The 12679-nt window shown below is 60.2% G+C and overlaps 1 protein-coding gene across 2 annotated transcripts in view; it reads left to right on the top strand.

The window, feature by feature from the left end:
* Positions 1-9419: 9419 nt before the first annotated feature.
* Positions 9420-12679, top strand: part of Agpat3 (1-acylglycerol-3-phosphate O-acyltransferase 3) — a 77959-nt gene continuing 74699 nt past the window's right edge. For both annotated transcript variants that reach the window (XM_027929168.2, XM_027929166.2), the window contains exon 1: positions 9420-9557. The gene's annotated coding sequence lies outside the window, so the exon portion shown is untranslated. The remainder of the gene's footprint in view (positions 9558-12679) is intronic.

Here is a 12679-nt window from a genome sequence, read left to right as displayed (position 1 = left end):
CGAGTGTTGTGGTCACTTTCCTTTCAGCCTGCGTCTGAGGGCTCTCCCACTGGGACACAGCTTGGCCACGAGGACCTGCTTGGAAGCCTGTCCTGCCCTGGCCTCATGGCCTGGTCCCGCCTTTGCTGTCCTTTCCAGCCCAGCACAAAATAGGTCCCTGGCCTCTCTCCGAGGCTCCGTTATGTCTCTTCCACAGGGAGAGACGGTGCCCGAGGGTGGGTCTCCATCTTTCCCTGCCCACTCTCACTGCCTTGGCCCTCCTTTGGGACACTGTCTCTCGTCGCCCGTGGTGCATGTGCCTGACAGGACTGGCCCTCTGAGGGGCAGGCGCCATGCTGAACCCCTACCCGGGTTCCAGCCTGGAGCAGGGCGGTCGGCCCTGGTCCTTCACTTTGCCTCTGTCCCCCGCAGGGTACTGTCTCCAATGGCAGGAAAGCAGGGTGGCAGGGGCGGGGCACTATGGGGCTGAAGGAGCCTCAGGCCCAGCTGCGCACAAAGCCAACAGAAGCCCACCCGGGGCCTGCGATTTATCCTCTCTGATGCAAAACTACAAAGGCACCGTGGCTCAGCGGGGTCTGACATCCCCCAGTCGTGTCCCCGCTGTCCTCTGCCAACGAGGGCCCTCAGAGCCGCGCTCAGGTGCTCCCCGAGAGCCGGCTCCCCGCACACCTGGGCCTTGCCTCCTGTTGGATCAGGACCAGGCAGAGCGAGCGCTCACCTCCGCTGCAAAGTGACAAAGGGGATAGAGTTCAGGGTGACACGGTGGGCTCTCAGGGACAGATGAGACCCACACTAGAGGGAGACTGGTCTATGAGCCCAACCAGCCAAGCTTGTCCCCTCTTCGTCCCCCAGGCCAGCCCAGGCTTCCTCACAGGGCGGCCACAGCGTTCCCAGGAGCACAGGCCCCAGCGCACACTCTACGGTCACTACTGTGGTTCTCAGTGTGGTCATCCCTGAGCACACCCAGCGCAGCGTCACCCCTCCTCCTCCTCCTCCTCCTCCTCCTCCTCCTCCTCCTCCCTCCCTCCTCCTCCTCCCTCCCTCCTCCTCCTCCTCCCTCCCTCCTCCTCCTCCTCCCTCCCTCCTCCTCCTCCCCCCTCCTCCTCCTCCCCCCTCCTCCTCCTCCCCCCTCCTCCTCCTCCTCCCTCCTCCTCCTCCCTCCCTCCTCCTCCTCCCTCCTCCTCCCCCTCCCTCCCTCCTCCTCCCCCTCCCTCCCTCCTCCTTCTCCTCCCTCCTCCTCCTCCTCCCTCCTCCTCCCCCTCCCTCCCTCCTCCTCCTCCTCCTCCCCTCCTCCTCCTCCCTCCCTCCTCCTCCTCCCTCCCTCCTCCTCCCTCCCTCCTCCTCCCTCCCTCCTCCTCCCTCCCTCCTCCTCCTCCTCCCTCCTCCTCCTCCTCCCTCCCTCCTTCCTCCTCCCTCCTTCCTCCTCCCTCCCTTCCCTCCCTTCCCTCCTTCCTTCCTTCCTTTTCTCCTTCCTTCCTCCCTCCTCCTCCCTCCTCCTCCTCCTCCTCCTCCCTCCTCCTCCTCCTCCTCCCTCCCTCCTCCTCCTCCTCCTCCTCCTCCTCCCTCCCTCCTCCTCCTCCCTCCCTCCTCCTCCTCCTCCCTCCTCCTCCTCCTCCCTCCCTTCTCCTCCTCCTCCTCCTCCTCCTCCCTCCTCCTCCTCCTCCCTCCTCCCTCCTCCTCCTCCCTCGTCCTCCTCCCTCGTCCTCCTCCTCCTCCTCCCTCCTCCCTCCTCCTCCCTCCCTCCTCCTCCTCCTCCCCCTCCTCCCTCCCTCCTTCCTCCTCCCTCCTTCCTCCTCCCTCCCTCCTCCTCCTCCTCCTCCCTCCCTCCTCCTCCTCCTCCCTCCCTCCTTCCTCCTCCCTCCCTCCCTTCCTTCTCGCTTTCCCTCCTTCCTTCCTACCCTTCTTCCTTCTCTCCTTTCCTTCCTCCTTCCATTTTTCCTGTGTTGGGCATTGAACCCAGGGACACTGACCATGGAACTACCTCCCGACCTTGTTAATTTTTTTTAAAATTTTGAGGCAGGATCTGGCCAAGTTGCTGAGGCTGGCCTTGAACTTGGGATCCTCCTGCCTCAGCCTCCTGAGTTGCTGAGATCACAGGTGTGCACCTCCAAGCCTGGCTCTTTTTCACCATTTTGAATGGTTATCATTGGCTAAAGCAAATCCTACACCACAGGAGCAGCCCAGGCCCCAGGTAGAGGAGAGGATTTCCCCACGCCCACCCTGTGGAAGGAGCTGAATCTTCCAGGGTGATGGCCACGGTGGGAAGGGGCTCCCCAGGAGGACCGTGGAGCTGATGCTGTGGGATGTAGACCCCTGCAAGGCCGCTGTGGACATGTGCACGGGTGCCTCTACCTCATGGCTGTGGGACGGAGGGCCACAGGCCCCGGGAACGGCAGGCATAGGAAGGCTTTAGTGCAAGGGTTTCAGCCAGAGAGGGGACAGGCCCCCAGCCTGGTCCAGCGTCCAGGAAAGTGGAGGCAGGATGTGGGGCACAGCAGCGGGAAGGGCACACCAGCCTGCAGGGAGCAGACCCCCACAGGCACTCGGCGCTCACTGGCCAGGCTTCAAGAGGGGAAAGCCCTGCAGCTGCCCAGCTGTGCTCTGGGCAGAAGGCGGGAGCAGGCGCTCGCTGTGTGGATCCAGCAAGGCCATGGGCAGCATCAGCTGGGAGCCGCGGGACGCACGGCAACTGGCCTCTGCAGCAGGGCCACTCTTGCAAATCCAGACCTAGTCTCCTTTGGTGCAGACATTTAGAAATTTCACAGCCTCTCGGTCACACAGGCTGCTAACTAGCGTTTGTTGACTGCACTGAGGAACGGCTGCTCTCAGCAGGCCACTGCCAGGTGACCAAACAGAGTTCAAGCCCAGATCCCAGCTCCCGGGGGTCCAGCTGTGCTCCACACTCAGTGGGCCCCTGTTGGACCGGGAGGGGCTTCCTCTGCAGCACCAGCCACTCTCGTGCCCACAGTGCCCACGGTGCGCTGCCCTGGGTGGGGACAGCTGCTGCCCATTCAGACTCCCTTCCCGTCTCACTCAGCCTCACGACCCTGAGAGCAGGGGGTCCAGTGCCTGTCCTGGGAGGCCAAGCCACTTGCCAGGGAGGCAGACTGTGAGGTTGAGACTGGCCGCTGAGGGAGCAGGCTGCGCAGGAGCCAGAGGGTGCAGTCCCCAGGAAGAGGGACCCAGACAGGACGGGCACACACTTGCCCAGGTGTCCCTCTTGCCCACGGACTCAGCCTCACCTGAACTTTGAGATGGTCCAGGCCAACCTCTCTGCGGCAGGGGCTTCTGCCTCTGACCACTCCACAGCAGTGGCCTCTCCCCTCAAACTGGGAGCCAGCGTCCCTGTCCAGCCTTTAGCTGGGCACAGCAGGAGGTGGGCCTTCCCTTCTGTTTTTACTCAAATTATTTTCCAGGGACTGAGTAAAGACACTTTATGCTGAAGGGACATTTCCCAGCTGTGTGACCTCAGGCAAGTTACCTAGCTTCTCTGTGCATCCTCAGTTGGAAACCAGGAAGAACAACCATCCCTCCCTGAGCGCTGGAAGGTCATGTGAAGGGCACTTAGAATGGTGCTGTGCGTGCAGCACGTGCAGCAAAGGCCAACTGCTGTCACGCCGTCATCACTGCCTGTCCTGATGTGGTCGCTCAGGTTCACAGGGCGGGGCTCTTTCTGAAGAAGGCATGGACAGAGGCAGAGCAGGCCTGACCCTCGGCTTCTCTCCCTTCAGATCCGAGGTTCCTTTAGGTTCTGTTCCCAAGGGGTGGCAGGAGCTGTAAGTCCCAGCTGCAGGGGAGGCAGGGACAGTGGTAACCAGGCGAGCCTCTGGCTGACCCGGCCCACTGGCGTCTCCCTTGTCCACGGGAGCTTACAGCCAGCCCCGGCTCCCGCGCCGCATGGCTGTATTTACCTTAAGAAGCCTTCGGCATTACATAACCCCGTGGTCCCTGCAGAGACAGGACGTGCACCACAGTGAGCCTCTGGGGCCATGGGGCTCTGCCAAGCTGGTGTGTCCTGACCTCGGGACCTCGGCATGTGGCTGGACACGGAGACAGGGCCTTTGCAGGGTGATTAAGTTAAAGTGAGGTCATCAGGGTGGCCCTAATCCAGCAGACTGGTGTCCGTGTAAGAAGATTAGGCAGGCACAGTAGCACACGCCTGTGTCCCAGCTGCTTGGGAGGCTGCGGCAGGAGGGTCACGAGTTCAAAGCCAGCCTCAGCAACCTAGCGAGGCCCGAAGCAACTTAGGGGGACCCTGTTTCAAAATAGAGAATAAGTGCTGGGATGTGGCTCAGGGGTTAAGCACCCCTGGGTCACACATGGAGAGACATCCCCGTGGGGACAGAGGAAGACACCTCTAAGAGCCCAGGAAAGATCCCCGCAGGGGTCCGCCCTGAGTCACCTTGATCTCAGACTGCCAGCCTCTGGGACGGAGAGGACATCAGCGTCTTGTGAAAGCTGGGCCTACGTCCCTTCTCAGAGCAGCCCTTAAAAACTCACACAGCACATAAACAAATTAAGAATCACCTGTCCCCAGGGGGTGGGGGGCCCTCCTGAGGTCTCCGCAGAAGCGGAGTTTGTTTTGTGCCTGCTAAGGCAGCACGCATGAAGAATGGGCCTCCGGGAGCCAGACTCTGCCTGGGGGCTGGGCACAGCAGGGCCGGGACAGGACGCTCCCGAGGGGAGTATGGGTGAGGGCCCAGCGGACTGGTGGGTGGCTCCCTAGGAGGTGGCTTTGTGGATGAGAGACCCCACAGTGGACCTCCCAGGGTGAGTTCACCGCACACTCCCAGAGGCCTGGTGACCCTGGCCAGGCCCACATGTCGACCCTCTCTGATCAGACAGAAAGCCTCGACTCACTTGGCTGGCCGGTGAGTACCCTGTCCTGAGGGGCAGTGAGGGTACGTACTCCTCCCAGAGTCTCTCGAGAGGGCCCGGACGCTGCTTGGCCGCCTGGCCGTGGGCGTGGACTTGCACAGCCAGCGCAGCCCTGGCTTTCCCGGGAGCTTGCTTCTATCCCAAAGGTGCAGAGTGCCTCTGTCTCCCAATTCCTGGGAGTTGGATGGTGCAGGGTCTGTGAATGGGTTAGGCTTCTCCTACGTGCATCAAAAACACCAAATCTGAGCAGTGAATTTTTAGAAACAGCTTGTCTATATTTTTAACCCCCAGAGAATACCTCAGAGAATATTTGGGCCCAAAATAGTAATAAAGTTTCTCTTTTTAAACTTTCACTTTATTTTTGGTACCGGGGATTGGATCTAGGGGCACGCGATCACTGAGCTACATCCCTGGCCTCGCTAAGTTGCCCAGGCTGGCCTTGAACTTGCGACCCTCCTCCCTCAGCCTCCTGAGTAGCAGGGATCACAGGTGAGTGCCGCCACTCCTGGCTGCAGTTGTGCTTGCTCACCCACGTCCAGGTGGGGTGGGGGCGGGAGGGAAGAGCCCTCCTCTGAGACGGGTGTTTCCCTAGAGGGGAGGGTAGCTGGGGCGGAGGCTGCCCAGGGAAGCCCCCGGGGCTCCTGCCTCCTGGGGAGCTGGACTCCCTGGCGGCCTCGCGGGGGTGGTTGTGGGTCTTGGGTTCAGAAGGATGCAGCACAAGGAAGCGCCCCTCCGCGTGCCCCGCCAGAGCAGCTTTCCCAGGGAGGAGGCTAGGGGTGCTGCGGCAGGGGGCGGGGGGCTCGGGGCAAAAGACACGGAGCGGGGTTCGCGGGCACAGGGCTTGGGGTCTGGTGAGGCCTGCGAGAGACAAGGAGGGGAGGAGGGTCGGTCAGGCAGGTGGCGCCTCAGACCCACGGTCCTCGGGGAAGACCTCCCGGGGTCCTGCCAAGGAAGCTCACGTGTCCCTGACGGGCGGGGGCAGCCCGGGGCAGTGCTGTGAGCCCTGCAGCGTCATCCTGCCTTCTGGGCCCTGCCCCTTGGCCTGGCCTCTGCCCACTGGCCCTCTCTCCTGTCTGCTGGGCCTGCAGTGTGACTCCTGAGAGGGCGCTGGCGGGAGCTTCAGCGCTCACCTGCCCGGGCCTGTGCCCGTGGAGGCCGGGGCCCACCGACTGGCAGCGCGCGGCGCTGGGAGGTGGAGCCTGGACTTGAACCTGGGGCTTTTCTGTTTGTCTGGGTCTGCTCTGGGTTGGAGTCTGGCTTCATGCACAAGACGGTGGCCCTGGCCTCGGTGCTGGGGGGCCAGGCTTCTCCCAGTCCTGCCCACGTGGGTCACTCCTGTGTTCTCAACTGGCCTCTGGGTGTGTGCTGGCCCAGGCCGCCTTGTCCCGCTGGGGGGTCCACACTGCACAGACGTTCTCAGAATCACTCCGTGGGCGAGGGCTTAGCTGGGGGTCTCCAAACTCTTTGCTGCAAAAAAGCTCCCACCTACAGCCTTTGCCTCTGCACAGGTCCATGTTTAAAACAGTCTGTCTCCTGAAGGACCCATGTGGTCGCTTTCCTGACCGGGATTAATTGGAGAACCGGTGTCTCTCCACTTGTGATGGTGTCCCCCTGCTGGGGTTGCCCTGGGGCCATTGGCCTGAGGCTTTCTCAACGCTGGACTTACCTGGCCGTCAAGGGCTCTCTGGGCCCTTCTGAGCTGGGAGCCTCCTCATTTTACAGAAGAAGAGACTCGACCCTTGTGGGTCACTCCCTTGTCTGAGGTCACAGGCCAGCACTGAGCCTGGGTGCTCAGTTCCCCAGCGGCAGCAGCTCCTGGGGGTCCTCACTGCGACTGGCCATGGCCTGTCCTCCCTATGGACTCTCCAGGAGCCAGACCGTGGCACAGGCCCTTGGACAGGGCTTGATGGGAAACCTCTCCAGAGAGGCCACCTAAGAACGGGGAGACCTCCCCAGTTTGGCCTTGGGGTGTGTGTGTGGGGTTCCTCGCAGACTCGGTTTACTTGTCCGTGAAATGAAACACCAGAAAATCACCTTCTGAGAACTAGAGCCAAACTGAACAGGGGGGACTCAGGTGCTGTCCTCCTTCTCGCACCTTGAGAAATTCCCTAGCTCACCTCCTGCCCCCCCACCCCCATTTTAAACATGAGAATCTGGGGACCTGTCACCAGCCTGCTCTGTCATTAACAGAGATGAAACACATTTGTCAGAACTTACGGAATAACAATAAACTTCCAGGGTCACCACCTTCCCTGCGGGTCACCTGTGGGACAGGCAATCACAGGTGCTCTCTTTCTAATACCTGTAACGCTGCAGTCACACGTGACATTTCATACAGCCCCATATAGAGGTTTCAGAAAGGCTAGGACAGGGTTATGGCAGCCACAGGGGTCAGATGGCTGCCCTGAGAGCCCAGGTTACTGACCAGCCAGGAACCAGTTCAGGGGCAGAGCTGGGCAAGCATAGAACTTATTCTAGACCAAGGTCCTGTCGGATGGCAGTTTCACAGTGTCAGCTTGGAGTGGGACTTACGGGCAGGAGAAATGGCACTCTGCTAAAGCCTGAGGACAGGCATTTGGAGGGTCATCACGGTGGTGGTTTTCCTGGGCAAGGCTCATGGTAGGGACCAGGTGAAGGGGTCAGGGTGACACCATGTCCAGTCTTAGGGGTCTCGAGTACCCATCATTTGGTGGTCTGCTGTGCCCCCTTGGCTCGTGGGCCTGCTCTGTGTAGAACCCGAGTTTCTCCCCTAACAGGAAGGCAGCAGTGTCAGTGTCCATGAGCAGTGGGTGCACTGTGGACAGCCAGGCTGGGCCAGAGCGGTGGGCCCTGCTGCTGGGTGCTGGGGGACGCCAAGGAGCAGCGGGCATTTCCTTACATGCACAGCAGGATTTCAGATGCCTCCACCTTGCGTCCTGGCTGTGCCAAGTGGAATGCCCCATGCAGACACGTGCACACTCCCAGGGCGGGTGCATGACTGAGCCGAAGCACAGGCACCTGGTAGAGTCCAGGGAGGTGTCCTCCAAGCCCCCTTCCAACGTGTATGTGTCCCACTGCAGCTTCCCAGGGGGAAAGTCTGCACAGGTCTGAAGGACCACACCTCCTAACCGAACAGAGATCCGATTACATCCAGGAGGTGTTACGCCATCAACGCAAAGTGAAGTGGGCATCAAATGTCAAAGTAATGAGATGCATTTTAACTAGTTTGAAAAAGTGACTGTAAAATGTTTCCTTCATAAGTCTAACATCACTCTCTGGCATATAATAAGAAGTTTACACCTGCCCATCAATAAGCCTCATGTTCATCCTTTCAGAAGCTTCCTGGACAGTGGCATAGACTGCTTTTTAATATAGTGGATCATTGTGTATCTGTTGCTCTTTTTATTTTTAATTTAGCAAACTTTGGAGATCATGTTGTATCAGCGTACACAGCATTACATTAAAATGTTTTAAGTCAAAGTATGAAGTGAACATTCTGGGGTTATTGAACCAGGTGCCCTTGGTTATTTTCAGGTGTTTTGTAATTACAGGTAACACTCCCAAGTCAGCACATCCTCCTAGTCAGCCTGCAGGTGCCTGTGGGAATTTATCCGAGGGCTGGATTACTTACAATGGCAAGGCAGGGATCAGGGTTTTGAAATATTGAATTTCCATGAACCATGCAAACCGCAGCTGCTTTTCCAGGAGGAGGGGAATTTTGAGTACGACAGGTGACTCACTTTTTTCTACTCAGGTATTTTCTGAAAAAAATTGAAGAGGCTTAAAAGGAGGCTCAGCCGAACAGTACAAGCTCTAGGTGTCTTAAATCAGTTTTCTCTTGAAGCCGGTCCAAGCTCAGAAAATCCAGTGAGGACCTGGGCACTGAAGCAGGTGCCGGGTCCACTCAGTATGAAGCGGAGCAAGGGGAGGGCAGATGGCCCTGCTCCTTGGTGAGCCCTGCAGGCAGGTCCTGTCCGGGGCCCTGTGTCCCCGCGGCCCTGAAGGACTCCCTGGCCGGCTGGTAGGATCGTCCTGCCGGCCAGGTATCAGAGAAGGCAGGTGGCCGCTCCCCGGGCGCAGATGACAGTCTTGGGCCAGGAGGGGACAGTGGTCAGTGACTGCGGCTTGGGAGGGGGTGCTCTTCCGGAGGCCAGCTCTGGGGCGCCGGCCCTGGGAGTCAGGTATCGATACCATGTCGCCAGCCCGGGCCACAATAAATAAGTCAGGGAGCGGCACGTGGGTCTGGAAGGCGATCCCAGCCAGAGCTGCGCTCGCAGGACGGTCCCCGCCGCTCCTGGAGGCGACCCCGAGCGGGCGGGGCGCGGCCAACGCCCCCAGGCTCCGGCGGCGGGAGGCCAGGAGGCCAGGAGGCCGGAGGCCGGGGTCTGCGCGGCCTCGCCCGCCGCCTCGCGCCGCCCGCCCGTTGTCCCCGCGGCGGCCGGGTCGCGCCGCGCCGCCCGCGTCCCCCGTGTCCCCCGCCCGCCGCGCGCCGGCGGAACTGTGGCTGGTCGCGCACAGGAAGTGGCGGCGCGGCGAGGGCGGAGGGCGGCGGGCGGCGGGCGGGGCCGCGATGGGGGCCGGGGGCGGCGGGCGCCGCACTCGCTGAGGCCCGACGCAGGGCCGGCCGGGCCCAGGCCGAGACGCAGCGGCCAGCGCGGCCGCCAGCGACCCGGACCGCGACGAGCAGGCGGCGGCTGCAGGTGAGCGGCGGCCCCCGCCCGGGGTCGACCCCGCCGCCCGAGGTCGGGCGTCCCGGCCTGCGCCGCTGCGGGCCCGAGAGAACGGGGCGGCGGGTCCCCGCGGTCCCGGGCCTCCGGGCCTCCCGGGCAGCCTGTCCCGCTCGAGGCCCGGCCTCCTCCCGGCCGCCCGCCTCGAGCCCAGGGGCCTCGGCCCGGGAAGGGGCGCCCCGAGAGGGGCCGGCGGCCGGCCAGGGGGGCGACGCGAGCTCCGGCGGGGCCTCGGGCCCCCTCTCCCGCGGGACCGCGCTCGGGACCCTCGGGGCTCCAAGGGGGACGCCACGCGCGCGCCCCCTGCCTGATTTCGGGGCGCGGGATCCGGGACCCCGCAGGGCGCCCCGGCCCAGCCGCAGGCTGTGGGCTAGTTTCACTTTTTGCTGGCTCAGGCCGAGAGGGAGGGCTGCAGGTGGGACCGCCAGGCAGATGACGCGTGCCCAGGGTTCCGATTTGACTTTGGCGTGGAGACCAAAGGCTGGCCGTGAGCCTCCACCGGTCCAGTCAGGTGATGGGTCAGTCGATAGCCAGAGAGCCTTTTGGGAGGAAAACACCTCCATCCCAGGGCCACCCAAAGGCCCTTGGAGCAGTGGACCCAGGGTACTTAGGAAAGGAGAATTACTGGCAGCTAGGCTGCAGTGGGAAAAATGTAGTGTTTTTTGTTTTTTTGAACTTTGAGAGAAGTTTAGTGAAATAGAGAAAATGATTCTTACCAGTGGCCTCTCTGAAAAAAAAAAAATTAAATCCAGTATTTAAAGTCTTGTCTAAGAGAATAATGCAGCAATTGGGTTATTTTCCTGGGTATATTAAGGTCTTATGAGAGAGAACCGTGTGCAGTGCTGTCCCAGGCAGAATGGGATAAGGGCCACCATGTTAAAAATGAAAACCATCCCAGAGAGCCAGGATACAGGGGTCCCTCTGGCTGGCCAGGTGCTGGCGGGGAAGGCCATGGGACCCATGCTGTTGAAACCAAAAGGCAGTCTCCTTTTTAAACTGCTGCTCATTTAGGGATCGCTGATCCATGTTTCCCCAGTTTGCAAGCCTGGGAGGGGTCTTGTGGGGTCTGAAGGTCGGCTTTGATGCTTTCCTTATTGCCACCCACCCCAGTTTAGGAGTCAGTCCTGCCTCACCCTGTATCCACTTTCCCTGCTCTCAGGAAGCGCCTTGATTACATTGTTTCTGAACACTGCTACTTGGCATGATGGGAACAGAGCCTCTTCTGGCCTTGGGAGAGGCTTCAAGGAGTGATTCCCCCTGCGGCTGGCTGTCCCGCTGACTGTGTGGCCACCTGGGCTCATCTGCAGCCTGTCCACCGCAGGAGGTCTCCATCTTGGCCGTACCTGAGAAGTGTGTCACATCTGGTTAAAGACAGCCAGGTGATGAAGGCCGACATGATGTGGGGACTCTGGCAGTGCAGCCTTGCCCCAGACTGGCCCCTACCAGAAGCCCCCATTGGCAAGGATGTACCCTGTGCTGACAGGTCTATGTGCCAGGGCTGGGGCGGCCAGTGGGAAATGTCAGTTTTATTTTTGATAAGTGACCTGTTCAGTCGCAGTCGTGTCTGCTTCCCGCGCTGTCACCGCACGTGCTGACACGCAGGTGCCTGCCCTCCACGTGTGCTGTGGCTGGCACTGGGGGGTGCCAGACAGTGGTCTGAAGAAAGAGAGGGTCAGTTACTTGCCCACCATCATGTCATAGATGGGCACAGCCAGAATTTGAAGATCCTGGGGACTCCCAGTCCTCAGACCCACCAAACTTCATCTCTGATGGAATTGGAGGTGGAGGAGATATTGAGGTCTATTTGTAAACAGGGGAAACGAGGTGTTGGAGAAGAGCCAAAGTCACTGGCTTTTTGGAGCAGAGAGGAGAAGGACAGTCACTGGCTCAGTCCCATGTGGTCCTTTCCTAGGCTCCTGGCCTTGCTCAGCTCCCACTGTACTGCCCAGGGGTGCAGCCCTTGGGGCCACGTGTCCACCCTAGTCACCGTCAAATCCACCTCTGGCCAAGGCTCAGCCTCCCCTCCCCACACTCCTCTTCCTCCCTTGGCCTGTCAGAATCTCTGTCTTGATTTTCCTGTCACAAGTTGGGCAGGCTGGTATTTAAAGAGCCAAGCGCTGGCCACATCTGTTTCCTCTGTGCTGACTTGTGTGATGCGGGATCCCCACAACTTAGTCCTCCCATCGTCTGCGTGCCCGTTCGGTTGGACTGAATTTTATGAAACAAAACAATTGCTCAGAAATTTTGTGGGGTTTGCTTTGGGTTAACCAGAGTTTGGGGTTTACATGAGCTGTTCTAGGTCATAAAGCAAAGCGACCGTGACAGTCTGTTATTCCTAAAGCCACTTCATGGTGTTGAGGATCATTCTGAACTACTAATTTCAAAATGCTGCACTTGGTAACCATTCTCGTGGGTCACCTCCAGAAGGTCTCCCCTGGTGATTTAGAAGAATCTGCCATGTTCTGATTATCTTTGCAAAACAAGGTATGGAGTTCACACTGATGACACAGGTCGGGTCTGGCTCATTTGTGAGGACAGAGAGTCAGGTTGATGGTGATGAGAGGGCAGTGGGCACTGTGCCCCATTGCCACACTGCCCGTGTAGTGTGGAAGGGCTGCAGAAAGGGCACGTGCAGTGGCAAGCAGGGGCAGCTCGAGGGCCACGGGGAGGCGGTGGCAGGCTCCCGCTGGAGAACTTGTGTCACCTGGGGCCAGGAGCTGGAGCCAATGCCCCTGTGCCAGCTGCGTGCATCAGTGATGGAGACTGTCCCTGTTGCTTTAAAAGTGGGTGGGGAGCGAAACCCATGATAAACGGCCACGTCCAGCCACAGCTCCAGGCAGGACAGTTCTGGGCTCTTCCTCGCAACATTTTGTAAGTGTTTGCTGATATCAAATCTGCCCCTGCTTGATAGCTTGCTCTGTTTATTGTTCTGGGGGGGTGCCAGGGTTGCACCGCTGCGAGCTGCTTTACGTGCCTGTTATTTTGAGTCTCAAGCCCACAAGGAGAGTGGTGCTGCCCCGGGTCCTGATGAGGAGACTGAGGTGGGGAGGCCTGGGCAGCGTTGCCCAGTCTGATGGATCTGGACTTCAGAGGTT

The sequence above is a fragment of the Marmota flaviventris genome, chromosome 8 (assembly GCF_047511675.1).
Source record: "Marmota flaviventris isolate mMarFla1 chromosome 8, mMarFla1.hap1, whole genome shotgun sequence".
Classification (NCBI taxonomy): Eukaryota; Metazoa; Chordata; class Mammalia; order Rodentia; family Sciuridae; genus Marmota; species Marmota flaviventris.
Note: the sequence above shows the minus strand (reverse complement) of the source record. Positions and strands in the feature narration are given on the sequence as shown.